Genomic DNA, 20,496 nt, shown 5'->3' with positions numbered 1-20,496 from the left:
TGCCTGAATTCCTCATCTGGCCTCATCAACTTTTATTGATTTAAGAGTCCAAGGATCCAGGCTGGTAACATTACAACCAACATGCATTGTTAAACAGTAATTTTTGTGTAAGTTTGAGAAAATAAGAATTGATAAAAAAAAGTGGAGAATATACACAAATAAGTTAAATGTTCTAAGAATTAGGACAGAGTAGAACCTTGAATAAAGACGAAGATTTCCTCAGTGATTTTACGTCTAAATTGTAAACTAGATAAGATTACTTGAGTTTTTCATTAGTGCATGAAAATAATCTGCTCTGAGATTAATGATAATTATACATTGTAACTTGTTTGTTTTATTGAATTTTTAATCAAACTTAAAAAAAAAAAAAGCAAACACAAAGCTACCTCCTGAGCATTACAGCACAATAGCAGCCTTCTCCTGTGCTTTCCTTTATTAGATTAATTAAATTAAATTGGCTCTGAAGGGATCACAAATTCTGTAGAAGCCTAGAGGAAAAAGACGCATAGGGTTCCCTAGTCATAGCAGTATTGACTCAGGACTCAGTTAGTTGGGGTGGTCAGTGAGAAACACAGGATTTGCTTGCAGACTGTAGCATCTTTAAGCAAATTCATTTGTCCCAATATGACATGCCAGGCTGCTCAAGTGTGGTCATTTAGAATGTAAAGTGATCATATAACAATAAGTGTTACTACCATCGTGTCGAAAAGCAGACATTTTTAGTTGCCAATCTAACAGCCATCTTTCTACCCTTTATTCTTGCCGGCAGAACCTTCCTCGTGTTCTAAGAGAAACTGAAAATCTAGTTACTTATTTCTGAGCCTCCTTGAAGTTAAGGTGTGGCCATATGACACAGGCCTGCCCAGTGGGCCTTGAAAGGGATATTTTCTGGGATAAAGAGAGAAATGGATAAGAGAAATAAGGAAATCTCTTTCTCCCCCATTTCCTGCTTTTGGACATTGTTGCTTTTTGCTATTGCAGCAGCCTTCCTGTACCCTTGAAAGAACACATGTCACTGAAACACTGAGGATGGTAGAGCAGGAAGATGGAAAGAATCTGGACTCATCAATCAGTTGGGAACCCCACCTTGAAATCACCTACTTCTGTACTTCTACTTTGTTTTGGAACATAAAAGGGTCTGTGGTTAGATCAGGTGTTGAGTGGAAATTGTGGGCAAAGTTTAGGTGCCAGGTGTTTTCCATCTCTGAAATAGGTAAGAAAATGCCATATTGTTGTAGCAGAGGTCTTAGTGACACCCACTCAGAGCCACTTTTCCCAGTGAGAATCCTGAGGCACCAATGAGATTAGATCAAGCATGGTTTCACTAGAACTTCTCTTAAGACAGTGATTCTCAACTCTAAGTACAGTTAGGATCATCTTGGGGAGTTAAAACAAACAAAAAAAAAAAAGCAGTGCCCATGCTATGCCCCAGATCAATTACATCAGAATCTCTGGAGGTGGGACCAAAAAAATGGAGAGTCCAGAGATAGGTAAGGATGGAATTGAACAGAGAGCCACACAATAAACCTATCCATCCATAGTCAATTGGTTTTGGATGAGGGTGCCAAGACCGTTCAATGAAGAAAGAACAGTCTCTTTGAAAAATGGTTCTGGCACAACTGATTATCCATGTGCAGAAGAATTAAGTTGGACCCTTAACTCATACCATATACAAAAATGAACTCAAAATGGATCAAAGACCTAAATCTGTAAAACCCAGATGAAAACATGGGAGTCAATCTTCATACTTTGAATTTGACAGTTGTTTTTAGATGTGATGCCAAAAGCAAAGGCAACAAAAATACCAAAAAATAAATAAATTGGGCTTTACCAAGAAAGTGAGAAAATAAGCCAAGAAATGGGAGAAAATATCTGTCCATTATATATGTGATATGAGTTTATTTAATATCCGTAATATATAAAGAATGCATACAAAGTCAACACCAAAAAGACAAATAACCCAATTAAAAAAATGGGCAGAGAGCTTGAACAGACATCTCCAAAGAAGATATACAAATGGCCAACAAGGACATAAATATGCTCAATGTCATTAGTCATTAGGGAAATGCAAATCAAAACCATAATTAAATCACACCCACTAGGTTAGCCACAACCAACAAAAAAAGGAAAATAAGCATTGATGAGAATATGGAGAAACTGGAACAATTGTACGTTGTCATGAGGAATGTAAAATGGTATATCCACTATGGAAACCAGTTTGGTGCTTCCTCAAAAACTTGAACAAAAAAATGCTATGTGAGAATGATCATAGTATCACTGTTGACAATGGCCAAAAATGGAAACAACCCAAGAGTCCATCAACAGATGAATGGATAAACAAAATGTGATCTGTCCCTACAGTGGAATATTACCCCACCATAAAAAGCAGTGAAGTACTGAAACACGCTACAGCATGAATGAACCTCAAAAATAAACTGAATGAAAGAAGCAAGACACAAAAAGCCACATACTGTATGATTCCATTTACATGAAATATCCAGAATAAGCAACTTCATAGAGACAGCAGATCAGAGGTTTACAGGAGCTGGGAGTATGGTGGAATGGGGAGTGACTGTTTCATGGGTGCAGAGTTTCCTTTTGGGATGATGAAAATGTTTTAGAACTAGATAGAGGTGACATTGCACAACATTCTGAATGTAAATACCACTAAATTACACTCTTTAAAATAGTTAATGGTTAATTTTATGTTAATTTGTGTTAATTTTACCTCAAAATTTTTTTTTTTTTTTTTGCAGACTTGGTTAATGTCCAACAGGATCATAAATTGTACCCTGTATGGTCATCTGTTCCACCAGGTAAAATTTCGTTTCATCTGGCTAAACCCTATCAGACAAAAATCTGTAAGTTAATCTCCGCCTCCTATGAGTTATGAAATGTCCCTGACAACGTAAAGTCAACCCAACACTGCACTAAAGAACACCCAGCAATATCTCCCCTATTCCTAAATTTCAGGTACTTTTATCTGACTTCATATAGAGTCCACATTATCAGTTCAGACTTCACCCTTACCGTGAGTTACTTTCACCTTTGGGGAGGGCTATCTTTTTTTTTTTTCTCTGTCAGCTGGCCTCATTAGAAATGTTGTATATACTTAAAGTTTAAAGGGAAAGTATTAGGATCCATATTTCTATCCCCCCTGAGTATTTCTTAGTCCATTTGCAAGTCTGCCCACTTCCTCCCAGCAATCAACAATCTGTATGTAGGTCTATCTACACATCTGTAGAGTGTCCCCAGTGGATAAGGACTGAGTGGGATCTTTCTCTCTGCTTATAGAACTGGATTTTCAGTCCTTCAAGTAAAGCAAACAGAATCTCTTTCAAATCCTGTTGTCAAACGATTAAAGAGAGACAGAGACAGACAGAGAATCAGAAAACTTCCCTGTAGCACTTCAATTCTTCCTAAATGTTTTGAAGGGTGACAGAACCCTTTGGAAGCTCAAAGATAATGGAGAACTTTTTCTGCAGAAAAACACCCATGGATACATAAACACAAAGCTTTGCAGACAGTTTCTAGCTTTCAGATGGTTTTATACTTCCAGAAAAGTATCCAGGTAAAGAATTCCTACTCTGGGTGCCCCAAACCATCAGAAGGGGCCAAAGTAAACCATTTAAAAATATTCTGTGTGAGCTGTCTAACCCATCTGTGGACAAAACCTTCAATCTTCTGCTTTCATCTTTTTGCAAAGATCCACTCTTTACTTGTAGGTTCCTGAAATCAGGAAATAAAATTGTGAATGGGGGGTAAAAAAAGCATCAAAGAGGAAAACTTCTTCATAGGCTTGCTTTTTGGAGCTGTTTCATTATTTTAACTAATAGCCAACTACTGTTAAAAGACATTTATTTTGAAAAACTTATTTATTTTACTCCACTACATTTATTTGTTCAGTGTCACTCTTATGTACATAGATTACTGGTTAATGAAGTCTGGAACAGCCTTGTTCAGCTTGCATTTCAGTTTTAGGCTGAAAACACAATGAGCTTTCTTGACCAACTTCTAACTGAAATTAATCTTCCTTTTTTCTCAGGTTGAGTACTTTTTATAGGCCTTTCTGCCCCTCCCACTTACAAATTCATTATTCTCATCTGCTAATTTACTTTTTAATTACTTACTTGTGCCATACTATACAATTGAATTCAATGGTTCTTGACTTTGTAAACCTTGGGCTATTTAAAAAAAAAAAAGTCAGAATGGTATATTTTCTTCTTGAGTCTGAAGTTAAAAATAAGATTTACTTTGCATGCACCATTAAAGGTGATAAATCTCCCAGCTTCAGTTAAGAACATAACAGCATCAAATGTCAAAGAAATTCTTTCTTTATGCCACTTATTTCATTATGAAATTTAAAGTAGAAGTTAAGGTCTTTTTAAAAATGTCATAAAGTTGATGAACAATGCTTCTGGAAAGATGAGGAAAGCTATAAAACCAGGGCTGGTAATCAGTTGCCATGCACCATACCCAGTGTGGGGCTTTACATCAAACATTCCTCCTGTTTGGGCCAATGTCCATTCTAATTGATCAGGCATCCCTGTATGTATGAGGCTTACCCAGTTTCAGCACTGTAAGTCCAATGTCCTGGAAACCCTTTTAGTTCTGGGGAAACTGGGACAGCTGGTCACCCTAATGAACCCTTTCAACAAAGCCCAGCATTATTAAATTTAAAAGCAACTCAAGTTCACATTTTGTAAACAATTGACCCTCTTCAGGTTGGTAATACACTTGAGTTTTTTTTAATATATATACTCAAAACACATTTAAGGCAAGAATAGAAATTACATGAGTATCATGTCAGAGAAGCCTGGTAGCAGAAAGACTAATTTGCATTGGCATTTATAATGGAGAAAATTTACATATTACTTGTGAAATTAAAAATAAAGATTTTTTAAAAAGATAGATTTGGAAATATGCCTTAAAGTTGTTAATCTGGGAAGAGTATAGCATATCTTCTGCAGCTGATATTTGTTATTGTTTTTACATTTGAATTGAACTGATTGGAATAGGTATAAATGTACATTGTACAAAAGTTCAAAGGAACTAATGTGTGTGTACAATGAAGCATCTTCCTCCCACCCTTGTTTCCCAGCCATTCAACTGCCTAAACAATTGTATTAATTTCCAATAATTGTCCAGAGATATTCTTTGCAAATATAAACAAAGACATAGAATTTTTAGAGATTAAAATCATAACCACTGAAGATGAGATCAGAGGGGTGCAGAAAGCCTGAGTTTGGAGTTGAAGAGTAGGAGTTTGCCAAGCCCAAAAAGGCAAGGAAGCACAAAGGAACAGCATGGGTGAAGGCAGAGTATGGAGGAGCTTGGAGCATTCAGGGAACTGCAAGCAGTTCAAGCCAGAGCTAAGGGTACAAAAACGGTGGGGACAGTGAGACATCAATCTGGAGAGGCAGGCAAGGCAAGCACAATTTTTTCAATATGAAAGCATAATTCTTGTTTTAAATGAATATAACCCAAAGAAAAGCAAATTAAGTCTCCCTGGGAGTGGGGGTGAGGGGAACAATCAAAAATCTTGATAGGCAGTTCTCCAAGCCCAATTTCAACCAACCACTGGATAATATTTTAGATGACAGAGTTTGGAGAGGGGAAGATATCTACATTCAAGACGAAACTACGTTTCTTCCGAGACTGATGTCCATCTCTATCAAGGGAACCATAAGCAAAGCTTTGGCAAATGTAGACATTAGAGGAAATTATTTCAGCAAGGGCCCCTACTTCTACGTAGACTGCCTTGACAAGTCCTGTGTCTTTAGATTGTTGGAAATTGCTGCTTTAAACAGCTCTCATCAGCCTTGCCTCCTACCATCTTAGCTCAACAGATGTCATAGCTGTGATCTTTTAGAAGGCGTTCTTTGTGACTGAAACTCTCTATTGGAGAAGTTTAGGGAACACTGTCCTCACTTGTGCATTCCCTCTGCATGTCAATAGACTTCTGGCGACTGTAAACATGTTCCCAGTTGCTGAGCCAATAAATAGAGACTTCTGTTCTAGAGAGAATGACTTGCACCATTGCATAGTAATTTCTAAGAAATAAAAGAGAGGGTTGCCACAATGCAAGATAAGCGTTCCCTAATCTGGTTCTTGAGAATTAAAAAAAAAAAAGGCACCAATCTTGACTTATCAGATCAGAATGAGGGATAAGCAATAACAGAATCTATCTTTTCAATAAAAAGTGCCCCAGGGGTTATAATGATCAATCAGATTTGTGAGACTCCATGTACGAATCCAAAATGGAATAGTCCTCAAACACTCTTTTGTAATCACAGACCCATTCTAAATGAGCCTGATTGCACTAGAGGTGATGAAAGGTTTCTACTCACTTAGGTTGGGAAATTCTACCTTCTTGGCAATTTGTAAGCCTCCACAGAGGAGGAAATGGCCAATGGAGAAGAAAGTCTTTATAGAAACCCATTGGTGATGGGTCATTAACTGTATTGGTGTCCCTTAATACAGTAGATGTGTTCCAGGAAAACAGAGTGAATAGATCAAATTTTTATAAATGGAATTTTTTTTCAAGTGTACTAGAAGACCTAAAGATTTAAAGGGATTTTGTGGTGAATTTTTCAAATCAGTATTTTATATTAAATGTAATGCATAGTCACGGTTTTAAAAAAATCCACTCATAGTAGAGAGGACAATAACATGAAGAGTAAAATCACTCCTTTCCCTTCCTAATAATCAACTTTAACCCTTTATTGTTTCCTAGCCATTTTTGCTACATATTTCAGCATGATTTTTTTTAAAATGTCTGCCTTTTGTTTTTCTCTGATCGATATGTAACGGATGGACCCCACTCCATGTTAGGACAGAGAGAGCCCCCCTTGTTCCTGCAATTGCTGAATAGATGTACCATATGTCTACAATCTGCCTCCGCTCCATCTTATCAAACTGCTTCATCTAAGTCAGTTTCACTGGTGAAAAATGGTATCTCATTCTTACCATAACTAGTATTTATTTTATTATACGGGAGGCTGAGTACATCTTCCTGTTTTTACTGACGACTTAGATTTTTTTCCCAGTCTATTGAGAATTCTTTGGCAAAGCAAAGAATCACTTTTCAAAGTGATCCTTCAGCTGCCATGATGTGTCCCTTTCTAAGTTTCAGTCGTCACCAATCAGCCTGAACAAGTCATTTCCAAGGGATAACCACACACAGATCACCCTTATTTTGAAAAAGCCATTGTTTGATCCTGTTCGCATCCCATTTCCCTCCTTTGCTTTGCTGCCAGGAGGTTGATTCTTATTTCCTCTCCATCCGTATCTTCCTCAGTCCCCAAGGTCTGGCGTCTGTCCCCATCACTCTAATGAACGTGCTCTCTGGAAGGTCACCAAAGCCCTCCTGATTGCTAAACCCACCAGCTCTGCTCTGTAATCATTCTCCTCAATTCGTGGGGACACGTACTTGCGCCTCTGCTCTTTAACTTCTCTGGGCTTCATATTCTTCCGGAGATAGGAATAAGAACACCCTTTCTGTCTTGGGTGTGTTGGGAAGTTTAAATGAAAACATATGAATGTGTTTTTCAGCTATAAAATGCTATGTAAATACAAATTGCTATTATTGTTTGCCTGGGCCCCTGCAGTTCCCAGCACAGGCTTAAAGCATAAGAGGAGACACTTCATTCTTATCGAACTACTGATGCACCACCTCTCTTAGATCTCTCTCTCTCTCTCTGACAGAATGACTTTTTTGTAATCCTCATTTTTTATTGAAGTGTAGTCAGTGTTAGCTTCAGGTGTACAGCAAATTGATTCAATTATATGTATACATACATATGTATATATTTTTTCAGTTTCTTTTCTATTGTGGTTCATTACAAGAAATTGAATATAGGTCCCTATGCTATAAAATAAGTCCTTGTTGTTTATCTATTTTATATATAGTAATGTGCATCTCTGACAGATTGACTTTTATTGAGCACCTACTATATGCCAGACAGCTTGCAGGGTGCTGGGGAAAGCACTAACCACTTTTGGGAAACCTCCATTAAGTGTCGACTAAGCAATGCTTAATCCTTATATTAATTCTCAGAGGCAAGTATTATTTTCCCCTCTATTTTAAAGATAGAAATCTGAGATTCAGAGAGGTTAAGTCGTTTACCCAAAACTACACAGCTAGTAAGGAAGTCAGGATTTGAATGCAGATCTCTAGGCCTGCTCCATATGACCTCATTACGCTGCTTCCTATCTTCGGCAGCTGCCATGAGGGTTAAGTGAGATCATGCAGGTGCTTAATGAGAGGACATAGATGGGAATGATATAAGTAGGTGCTTACTCAACTCTTTCTAACTTCAGGACCAAGAAGGTCAACGTGGTTAACTCAGGAAGAGCAGATTCCAGACGGGATTGACAGACCTGGTGTACAGGCCTCGGAGGCACTTTAATGTTCTAGGTGAGCATAACCAGTTTGTGCCACAGCCAATTACCTATTTCTTCCTCTGCCACAGGGGTTCGTAACAACTCTGTCTCATTCACTCATGTATTGGCCTCTTGCTGGAGGGAACAACACGGGATCAGATGTCACACTGTCCCAAGTCCCAAGAAAGAATTTTGAGTCAGGTCCCTTCAGGCAGAGAGAGCAGTCTGCTTTCTTGGGAAAGCAACTTAAGCACTTTGGTATGTGAATAGTATTCTCTTGAAGCAGGCACTCAGAAATCAGGGACTCTGGGTTATTTTGCAGATTTATCCGATAGGTCAAAGGGAGACAAAATTCACTGGTCAGTCATCATTCCAAAAAATGAAAAAATTACCTACACATTGCTATATGGTTCTACCAAAGGACACACAGGTCCTGTGGTACAATAATCCAAGTCCTACTGTTACCGAGTCCAAGCTCATACTGCTCGCTGCACGACAGGCCAATAAATCAAGAGATGAGTTGTTGGGGCAAGGAATAGCAACTTTATTCCAAAAGCCAACAGACCAAGAAGAAGGCGGACTAAAAGAATCACCTTGCCTGATTTAGAATCCAGGCTTCTTTTATACTAAAAGGGAAGGGAGTAAAATCAGACACTTCCTGATTCTGGTCAGGTTCTGGAGGGCATGTGTTAATTTTTTCCGATTGTAAGACACAACCTCATTTCTGAAGACGTTAAAAATGTGAAGAACTATGTGCATCTAAGAATTGATAAAATTGATCATCGTAAGAGCAGCTAAAATGTTAGTGTTTTCCACTGGCCAGGCCGTCTTCTAGGTGCTTTGTATACCTTATATTATTCAGTCCTCAGAAACTTGTGAGGGAAGCCCTACGCTCCCCATTTCACAGGTAAGGATGCCTTGTGAGGCTGGGAAAAACCCACATCACACACACAAGATCGCAGAAGTGCCACTGGAACCCAGACCTGTCCACGCCCAAGCACTCTTTCTGTCACCTCCCTCTGTCAGTTCGGAAAAGGTCAGCATGTCCTTCACAACGCCCAGCAGGCAACGTGGAGACCAAGTTGGAGAGTGAGTGGTGGTGGGAACAGTGCCCAGAGCTGCCACCTGCCAAATGAGCCTGGGACATGCAGCAGACAACACGTGTAGCTCCCTGAATCATCTCACCAAGGTCATCTAACATCGAAGAACACGAGAAAAGTTCAAGACAAGTTCTCAGATGTAGTTTACCAACAGGCCATTATTAACTTCAAGCAGTGAGCTGCCATAGAGGGCGTGCCAGCAAGCACAGTGGGTGGAAGGGACTCACTCAGCCCATCTTAAGTTCACTTAATGCAGCTAAATTCTGGAATGCTAGAAGCATCCACAGACAAGGCTGACTGGCCAAATCAGAGATGGAAAGAAGCACGCTCCTCTTGAACACAGTCTCCGAGAAACCTCCAACGACGGCTCACAAAACGCTTGCATATTTTTTTCAATTATCAAACGCCTTCTCTTAGCTCCACCTCTTCACACCCTTGCATGGAGCCACCTTAACCTCATTGTTACAGCTGAGGAAATGGACAAGAAGGAGGTCATCCATGTAGGGGTCACAGGAAAATATAAGTCAGCCCTCTGGCTGTCTGGCTGCCCAATCCCATGCAAACCAGTTTGTCTCAGGAGGGAAAAAACAGCTGGATATTTTTACAAGGGAAATCAGTTTTGTGATTAATAAGGGGCAGCCATGTCCTCAGGCAACACTCCCAACCGACCTAGTCTTAGGAATCCCCAGGGAATCTCTATATTTTTGGCACCTGCACCCTCTCCTCCCATGTGTACTAAATCAAATTATCTAAGAATAGATCTAAAATCTGTATTAAAAATAAAAGTGTGCTCGGTGATTCTTCTAAGCTGGATAGTTTGGAAAACCTTGCCCTGAGGGCAGTTCTTGTTTCAATAGTTGGATAGCCACTGGAATAGGGGTTCCAGAGGGTGGGCAAACTGCTGGAATGCATGTTACCCATTGAGACAAATAGATAATGGGAAGGTTGTTGGTTCTTATCCATTATTTTCCCTTTAAAAAAAAAGTCTTCCAGCCAATTTCCTGGACATGGATGAGTATGAGTTGCACCATTAGTGGCCACAGCATAAAGACTGTGGATCAGGGACTGTTTTACTGGCTATTGTTAATTTTCATGAAAACAGAAGTTGGTATGTTCTGTTATTATTCCCACTTTACAGATGAGGATTCCAAAACCCAAACAGGCTATTAACTTGGTAAAGAGTCAAGTATGAATGAGGCAAACGGGAGCTGAAGATATAGGAAGAAGTCTAAGCTTGAAATTATCATTTAACGGAATACTACTCAGCCATAAAAATGATATAATGCCATTTGCAGCAATATGGATGCACCTGGAGATTGTCATATGCTATCACTTATATGTAGAATCTAAAAAAAAGACAAATGAACTTATTTACAAAACAGAAACAGACTCACAGACATAGAAAACAAACTTATGGTTACCAAGGGTGGAAGGAGGTCGGAAGGGGTAAATTGGGAGTTTGAGATTTGTAGATACTAACTACTATATATAAAATAGATAAACAACAAGTTCATACTGTATAGCACAGATATTCAATATCTTATAGTAAACTATAGTGGAAACGAATATGAAAATGAATATATGTACATATACGTATGACTGAACTATTGTACACCAGAAATTGACACAACTAACTATACTTCAATTAAAAAAAGAGTAAAAAAAGATATTATCATTTAAGTAAATTCAATCTCAACTTGGAAACATTATCTCAGGTCTTTTAAAAACCATTGGGCTTTGAGTTAAGAGGAGTAAACCCTACTCTAAAGGAAATTAGCTTCCAACTTTTTCTGCCATTTAAACTCAGTTGAAAAGAGTTATCAAAGCCCAGATGTAACCAAATATTCTAAATATGCTACAGGTGTTAACTGATGAGTTGTTTTTTTTTAATTGGCCCACTGTCATCATCCTTATTAATAAGGACAGAGAAAACACTCACTGTACTTCAGCTATGCTGATTTGTGGTTCTAATTGCAAACTTACAAGAAAGGACTTTAACTTCTACACAAATCCAAACAAGACTACTACGTCCTGTGAGCGTTGTTAAAATAACTCCTTAGTTGTGTTGATCGAAATTCAGTGTGCAGAAGAACCTCTTGTACAGCTTGTTTAAAATTCACATTCCTGGACCCCAGTCACTGAGACTTTAACTCAATAGGTGAGGTCTCAGGTGAGGCCCAGAAATGTAACCATAAACTGCCCAGTTGAATGGGGACCCATTTATGAGATTTTGTATTCATAAAACTTATTTGTAATTGGGTCCCTCTCATACTGTTCTCTTTTGTTCTAAGGAAGCGTATTTTTGTATTTGATTTAGAACTGTCAGAGATGGCTGAAAGAACTCCGAGTTTCCAGAAAAACAGGTGAATTATCGCTAGTGATTTACGAAGTGAAATAACTCACTCATTTAGGCAAATCGGCTCCCCCTTGTGGAATGTGTTCTATGGCAGGTCCAGGACTCATAAATGAACCATAGGTATTGGTGTTGAGCTGATCCACACAACTCAATCAAGAATATTCTCGTGGATGTCGGAGCTGGAATTCTAGGCAAGTAATTTGGTTTCCAGCATCCTGCTTCTCTAGATTTCTTGCATCTGATCAGATGCCTAGAGTTCCTGTTTCACTGATGGCATGAATAGAAATTAATTGAATTAGCCAGTCTCCAATTTTCACTTGCACAAACCCATTTAGAATTTAATTCTGCAATGTCTGCTTTCCTCAAAGCCCTCTCTTTTTAGAGGTAAAATCCCTAGATAAACAAACCACCAACAAATAGGTTTTCCCCTTGGCTATTTCCAAAGATAGATAAGCTAAATGAATTTTGTATAATAGGTTCCATCATCATTTCTAAAACCAGTATTTTTTCCCTGAGATCTCTTAATTCTATGATAATCTCTTGTAATGTATGTTTGCAGTATTATTTAAGATTATTCAGTTCTGCAGTAGAAAGTAAGAGAAGCAAATATGGAGAGGAGATGACACTAAACATAGATGCAAGTAGCATATGAGCTACGTTAGACATAAATAAATGAAGTAGAGGAATGCCCGTGCTAAATGCAGAGAGGAAGGGAGGGAAGAAATATAAGGTACCAAATATTCCTGCTCTACACGTTAAGGGCAGGATTTTTTTTAAAGTGTGTCCTGTAGGAAATTACATTAATGCAATGGTTGTCTCCAGGCAATATTCAATCTGTGAAGTCTTAGATTGGCTCCTATGATTGATACTCATCCTGGTTCCAGGGTTTCAGCCCAAGAGTAGCTGTTTATCTGACTTACTGGCAAAATACAGATATTGACCAGGGGCACTTGCAGGTGTCTCAGAGCAACCAAGTGGGTTGTCCCAGATACCTATCATTTTGGGTATTTTGCTCAAACCTCACCTCTGGTCCTCATAAACACACCATCGCTGGGAAGACTGATATGGCAGAGAGAGAGTGAGAAGGGGAGGGAGAAGAAGAGAGAGAGAATATGCAAACATCTCCAGAATTCAGACCGTGTGGCCCTTTCACCTCATAGGTACCCTCTATTAAGTATATTAACCTATCTCATCTCGTTCCCCTTGCTTTGCAATGTGTGTTTTAAATTGTTTCGACAAACCATATGATTTGACCATCTTAGTTTGTGAGACTTTCAGTTAAGTAACCTCTGAATTAGATTGCCTGGCAAATTATTTGGAGGCTACCATTGCATCCAGGTAATTTTCCACACAACATCTCTTATTTTTATATTGTCTGTAACTTGTTTCCAAATGTGTCAGAGACATAAGGATATAGTGTTATCTATGTGCACAGCCTGAGGTGTGGTGAATTAATAGTGTCCTAATCAAGAAGCCACACTCAGTTAGCATCTGAAGAACCTTAATCAGGAATGAACACACCAGAGAGGAGGTGCCAAGGTGGAGTAGTGGAGGGACTCACAGCTCGCCCTCTCCCACAAATATACCAAGAATTAATCTACAAACCCACTGAATCACACAGAACACCTACTGAACTCTAGCAGGGTGTCTCTCACTTCGAAATACAGGAGGATTCTCACAAAATTCTGTAAGAGAAAAAAAGAAAGAAAAAAGGAAAAAGAAAAAAATCGGTGCAGGACTGGTCCTGCAAGGAGGGAGCAGCATAGGAAGAAATGCACCCTCACGCTGGGAATGCCCCCTCTCCAGCCAGCAGGTCAACGGGGACAGAAGCAGAGCTTCTGGGGCTCAGAGGAGAAAGTGGCAGTCACTTGGCAGACAGAATTAAGACAAATTGGCACAGAGGGCCCCTGCGATCCCCAGCCCTAGACACGAGCCAGCAGATACAAGCCTGGGATTGGCTGCTGGAGAGCGGTGAGGAGCCTGGGCTGAGGGCTGGGGCCCACTGCACAGAGGCAGCCTCAGGAAACTGGAGGGCAGTGTGAGCTCCAACTGGGGGTGTGTGCAGGATAGAACAGCCTGGGACCCCTCGTAAAAAAGCACCACTGCTGGTGTGCATGGTGGGGAGGGATGCAATGCAGCTGCACCATAGCCACTTCCTCCGCTTGGCTCCATTGTTGGTGTGGTGTGGGAGAAGAGAGGTGGGGCTCAGTCATAGCCATCCCTGCTGCATGGAGGCAGGGCTGAAAGCTGAATCCATACCCAGAGGCCCTGCAACTTCATAGGCGGGACTGAGATTTGCTTACAGCCCCAGGCAGGGAGGGTGGATTTGCTCTCTCTGGATCCCTGGTGGACCAGGCCTCTGGGACAAACAAGCAGCGAGCGGAGTTGTGGTGCACAGCGAGGGTGACTACAGGTATCTACAATAGGCCAACATATGGAACTGTACGTGGAGGCAGGGCTGGGGTCTACACTGACCCTGTGGTGCACCACGTATTCAGATGTGTGACCCCACGCTCGCTACGGTGGGTCCTAGCGCCTGACATTGGCAGATTTGCATGGGTGGTTTCTGGGGCCCAGGACCTGGAGGACACTAAGTGGGTGGCCTACGTTCCCACAGCTAAGGCAGGTACAAAGACAGCATCAACAAAGAGTACTTTGTAAGCCCACAAGACAAGTGACAGACAACACCCCAGTGGGCACTTCCCAGTGGACAACTCCTGTGGAGGTACACTCAGTGACCCTTTTTCCCAGCTAAAGTGCTCCAACCCTGCCTACCACACACCGTAGCTCAGAAATGGGTTGAGAAGCCTCTATTCCAGCAACAGGGGAGCAGACTTGGCCCCTGCAAAGGCTGTGACAACCACAGAACAAAAAAGGAGGCCCTGCTCAACAACAACAATCAGGGCAGGCTCTGATCACCATAACACCAACCACACCCCCAATCAGACAGATTACAGCCAACACACACAGAGGAAAGACATGGCAACCATCCATACTAAGAACAGCCCTCACAACAAAACTATTAGATGCACACAGTCTACATAGAAACGCTCCCACTTTAAACAAACAAACAAACAAACAAAACAGCCCTTCAAGACCACAGTAGATAAATGATACTCCTAAATCCATAGAGCCAGAGAAAAATAAGTAAAATGAAGAAGCAGAGGAACCACTCCCAATTAAAAAAACAAGAGAAGTCCCCTGAAAGAGCAAACAAGGAGATAGATCTCAACAGTCTACTAGATCATGACTTCAAAAAGGAGGTAATAAAACTACTGAAGGCAATAAGAGAGACTATGAACAGAGACAGAGAGTACTATAAAAGGAAATAGAAACTACAAAGAGGGGTCAGTTAAAAACAGAAAACTCAATGGCTGAGTTAAGAGCCAAGCTAAGGGCAGTCAAAAGCAGACCAGATAATGCAGAGGAACACAGAAGTGACTTTGAAGACAGGATAACAGAAGTCACCCAATCAGAATAGCAGACAGAAAAGCAAGTAAAAGCCAATGAAAGTAATATAAGGGACCTGTGGGATAATATAAAGTGTGCCAACCTATGCATAATAGGGGTCGAAGAAGGAGAAGACAGCGAAAAGGGAATTGAAAAGGTATTTAAGAAATCATGACTGAAAGCTTTCCAAACATAAAGAAGGAAACAGATACCCAAGTACAGGAAGCACAGGGTTTGAGTCCTCAACAAGAAGAACCCAAACAGACCTACACCAAGACATATTATAATTAAGATGGCCAAAGTTAAAGATAAAGAAATGATTCTAAAGGCAGCAAGAGAAAAACAGAGTTAGTTACAAGGGAACCCCCATAAGGCTTTCAGCTGATTTCTCTACACAAACACTGCAGGCCAGAAGGGAGTGGCAAGATATATTCAAAGTCCTGAATGAGAAAAAGCTGCAACCTAGGATACCTATCTGGCAAGACTATCCTTTAGAGTAGAAGGAGAGAGAAAGAATTTCACAGACAAGCAAAAACAAAGAATTCCGCAATACTAAACCTATCCTAAAAGAAACATTGAAAGGCCCATTCTAACTAGAAAAGAAGCAGGAAGCTATAGAAATGAGAAAACCATAATTGGAAATGCAGTAACTACAATGAGTTGCAAGAGAATAAACATGAAGATGTAAAAATAATAACAACAACAACAACAACAACAATAATAATAATAATAAAGACACCAAAATCATAAAAGGTGGGAGATGGGAGCAAGAAAATATAGATTTTTTTTGGTTTCTCTCTTCCTCTTTTTTTTTTTTTTTCCTTCATTCTTTTTAGGATGTGTTTGAGCATACATGACTACCAGTCTAAAGCAAACAGATACAGTAATTTTAACATACTTGAAAAAAAAAAAAGGTAACCACAAATCAAAAGCATACAATAGAGTCACAGAAACCAAAAAGAAACCAAGCTGATACAAAAGAAAATTATCAAGTCAGAAAAATACCTTATGATATCACTTATATCTGGAATCTTAAAAAAAAAAAAAAAAAGGCAAATGAACTTATTTACAAAACAGAAACAGATTCATAGACATAGAAAACAAACTTATGGTTACCTGGGGTCGGGGGAAGAGGATGGGAAGGGATAAATTGGGAGGTTGAGATTTGCAGATACTAACTAACACATATAAAATAGATAAACAAGTTCATACTGTATGGTACAGGGAGCTAAATTCAATATCCTGTAGTAACTTATGCTGAAAAAGAATATGAAAACTGAATAAATGTATGTTCATGTATGACTGAAGCATTATGCTGTACACCAGAAATTGACACAACATTGTAAACTGACTATACTTCAATAAAAATATATATTTTTAAAAAAAGGAATCAAGCCCCTTCCCCAAGAGCTTCAAATATCACTATCTGAATCCACACTAGAATTTTAATTAATCAGCAGACAAGATATCAAAAATGAGCTTTCGTGTGTGAAATGATGTAAAGTTGGCAGGAAGTTTTGCACAGGCGTCTTCATTCTGGCATGGCCTGAGGTATAATCGTCTGGTGAGCCCAGAAGCCTATGGCCCCCTGAGTGACAGCTGAAGTTTATAACCCAGTTCAGTTCTGTGTCACCTCAACTGACTTACTGGAGAATTCTTTCACCCACTTTAACTAGAAGATTAGTAGATCCTGCCATTTCAGCATGGTCACATTAGTTTCGGAATAAACCTTTCGTGTGAAATGCTATCAATGGGCCTAAAATGACAAAGAACAGGGACTTTACTGAGTTTGCAAAACTAGATGCATGATTGTTTTGTGTCTCCTGGTCTGCATGGCAGAATTAGATCTGAGACTTGCCTTTGCTTTTTTTTTTTTTTGTTCAGTCATATTGTCAAGAAGAGGAACTACAGTCCTCACCCACCCTAAGTATTGGAGGTTATCAATATCCATCAAAAAGGACACATGAATTATGAACAAGCAAATCAACTTAGGTTAATCTGAGGCATGTGTTAGTTATTTAGTGCCATGTAACAAATTACTCCAAAACTTAGTGGCTTAAGAAAATAAGCATTTATTATGTTACAGTTGCCAAGGGTCAGGAATTTAGGAGTGGCTTGCTTAGCAGGGTGGTCCTAGCTCAGGGTCTCTTTTGAGGTTGCTGTTAAGATGTCAGTCAGAACTGCAGTCACCCAAAGGCTTGGCTCAGGGCTTGTTTCTAAGGTGGCTCTTTCAGGTGCCTGGCAGGATGGTGTTAGCTAGTGACAGGAGGTCTCAGTGCATTGCCATATGACTCTCTCTACAGGAGTGCTTGAGTGGCCTCAGGATACTGAGGATGGCTTTCCCAGGGTGAGTGATCCAAAAGATAGCACGGTGAAAGTGACAGTATCCTTTACGACGCAGACTCAAGAATCACACATACTGTCACTGCCACATTCTATTCATTACTAGTAAGTGGTTAAGTCTGTCCCACACTCAAGGGGAGGGGAATCTCCACCTTTTATAAAGAGAAGTGCCAGATAAGTTGTAGACATATTTTAAATCCTCCACAAGGCACTGACTTGATCCTCATCTTCACATCCATTGGTGTTTATTGTTTCTTCTCCATGTTCTTACAGTAAATATGTATCAAGCATCTACTGTGTGCCAGGTTTTATTATCGATGTTCTTACAGTAAATATGTATCAAGCATCTACTGTGTGCCAGGTTTTATTATCGATATTAGGAATACATCTCTGAACACAGCAGATGAGGTAGGGAGTGGAGGAGTATGGAGGAGATCACAAACCCAAGTTCAACTGAAGGGAGGTACCAAGTCTGAGAATATGAGATAGTGGGGACTGGTGAAATGGACAATACTTAACCTGTCACTAGAAGGCATTCTCCACCAAGTCACGTGAGGGAACATGGGCCCAGTATATCCAGATCTTCTGATTTTTCAAGAGAATGTGAAAAATATGCACACACGTGAAATTTCCAGAATTTTAATGATAGTCAATAGTTCAAATAAAACACTCTGATGAAAAAAAAAAAAGTCAATGGTCTTAATTCAGCCAAAGTTTACAATCTTACAATGTCTAAACTTTTACTAAAAAACAAAACCCTGATGATTTCAGAATGACATGAGCAAAAGTGAGAATGTGATAAGGAGGTCTAAATGACAGAGTAACCCTTTAGCTAAAGGCTGAAAAGATGAGACCTTCATATATAAATAGCAAATGGACAGCAGTATTCACAGAAAACTCTGCCATCATCTTAGTGTTACTGATGAGCTTGCATACTAATAGATACCTATATTTTTAAATGATGTTAGTAATTTCTTTAAGGCTTACTACAAAAATCTCTAAGAAATAGAGTAGTAGAGTAGGAAAAAATGGTATAATGGAGGAAATGGAAATTGTCTCCATTTAAATAAAATGAATTTACAATCAAGTGTGCAATATTCTAGATGCCTCTTTGTCCTTTTCTCTTACTGAAAATAAAGCAATTATGGTATTCAAAATAGATGGAAAGAGAATTAAAGATATACTGATATGGATATGCCCTAGACCCAGCTTGTCGCTTTCAGTGATTTGAAAATAAGAGCTATTAATACTCTTAATTGATCAATGCCCTTGTCATTTATTTCATCCTCAATTATTTCCTCTGTTCTAAGATGCAATTTACAATTAAGAAATAGAAATAATGAGGTAGCATGTCTTGCTTTAACAATGTTAACTTTGAACTCGGTAAGATTTAATCTACTAAGCTTTCAAATTTAAATAAGAAATCATCATGATTGATGTTCTGTAAATGAAGCAGAGTGGGTGTGGATATTTGGTTTAAGAAGGTGAATAACTTCTGCAGATATAATCATAGGGTTAATACCAGGAGGGTATTGGTTAGAACTTGAGTTTTTAGCTTCAGATTCTTGGCTCAGATTTTACCCTTTGACTTTAGAGAAGTTGTTACATCTCTCTAAGGTTTTTATATTTTAATTTGTAAAGTGGAGATAATAAGACATACAACTCAGCGCATTGGAGAGATAATAAGGTCATACAAGTGGACTCCTGTGCATACTGTCAGTGTTCAGGAAATAGCTTTGGAAATCACTGGGTCACTTGCCTTCCATATGGCTGCCTCCTGGGAAGGACGTCAACCCTCCTCATATAGATCTTCCTTACCCTCAAAATCCACAGGGTTCCATGTAAGCCTCAATTTGAGCCAACAGCTGCCTTCTTCAAAGGTAGTTTAACATCACCAGGTGGGTATTTGTTAAGTCTCTGAAAAATTGCCTTAATGATCTTTGTACAGGTTCAAATCCTGGAATTCTATCTGTGACCTCCTCTCTCAGAAAGGGTAAATCACTTAAACTCTCAGCTTGTTTGCCTGGAGAAAAGAATAAAAAGTCACTTTCCCAACTGTGATATTAATTGCTGGAAGTAAAGTGTTTTGGAAATGCAGAATATGGTTAATTTTTAAAGGGTAAAATATAAAAATGTTAAGTGCGATGGAATTTTGTCACACCGTTGAGGGAATCTAACGTTTTAACCCTTTTTTTTGCAGGAAAACATTAGATGGTCGTTATAATGCTTTACTTCCGGAGGCCTGGGTTCATTTTGAGCCAAGCTGAGAAGAGCCTTGGAAGATGAGGCAAGTTTTTGAAAACTGGAGGAAGGAAAAAAAGCACTAGGAATTTTATAGGACTGCTTTCTCCATGAGATCCCTTTAGTAAAAGTGAATTTGTTTCCAGTTTCCAAAGATTCCTAGTACTGAATGTCTCTAGCTTTTACTACGGGCATCATAAGCCCTCAAACTTCCTCTTTGTCACAAAGAGGCTCTCTGTTGAGTACTAAATTGCTCATTTCACTTGTGGAAGTGAGGGTCCCTGAGTCACCAAGTCAACGTAATGGATTTTATGAGGTAGTTCAGATGAGTGAGGTGTTCTAGAATCAGGACTTGCTTAAAAAACTATTTAGGTTTTCAAAATGAAGATATTATCCATTTGACCAATAAACTGCTCATAGAAACCTCAAATGAGGGAATCATTGTCATGGCCCGTGTAAAATGTGTTGCTTACGAGCAAGGAAACTGGTTTGTTTTTATTTTTTAAGAGTGTTGATTTTTGTTTATTTATTTATTTTTATCCCACCCTTAAAAAAAAAATCCCCTATGGAATAGAAGAGTAACATTGTCTGCATGTACTGGAGGAAATCAGGGCACTTGGG

General features: G+C 39.3%; 1 long non-coding RNA gene across 1 annotated transcript in view; it reads left to right on the top strand.

The window, feature by feature from the left end:
- The window catches only part of LOC116657101, a 38,352-nt gene extending 18,404 nt beyond the window's left edge, over positions 1-19,948 (top strand). Inside the window, exons 3-5 of the long non-coding RNA XR_004312076.1 lie at positions 2,757-2,816; positions 8,323-8,419; positions 19,835-19,948. This is a non-coding gene — a long non-coding RNA (uncharacterized LOC116657101). The remainder of the gene's footprint in view (positions 1-2,756; positions 2,817-8,322; positions 8,420-19,834) is intronic.
- The last annotated feature ends 548 nt before the right edge of the window (positions 19,949-20,496 follow it).

Source organism: Camelus ferus, chromosome 17, assembly GCF_009834535.1.
Source record: "Camelus ferus isolate YT-003-E chromosome 17, BCGSAC_Cfer_1.0, whole genome shotgun sequence".
Taxonomy (NCBI): Eukaryota; Metazoa; Chordata; class Mammalia; order Artiodactyla; family Camelidae; genus Camelus; species Camelus ferus.
Note: the sequence above shows the minus strand (reverse complement) of the source record. Positions and strands in the feature narration are given on the sequence as shown.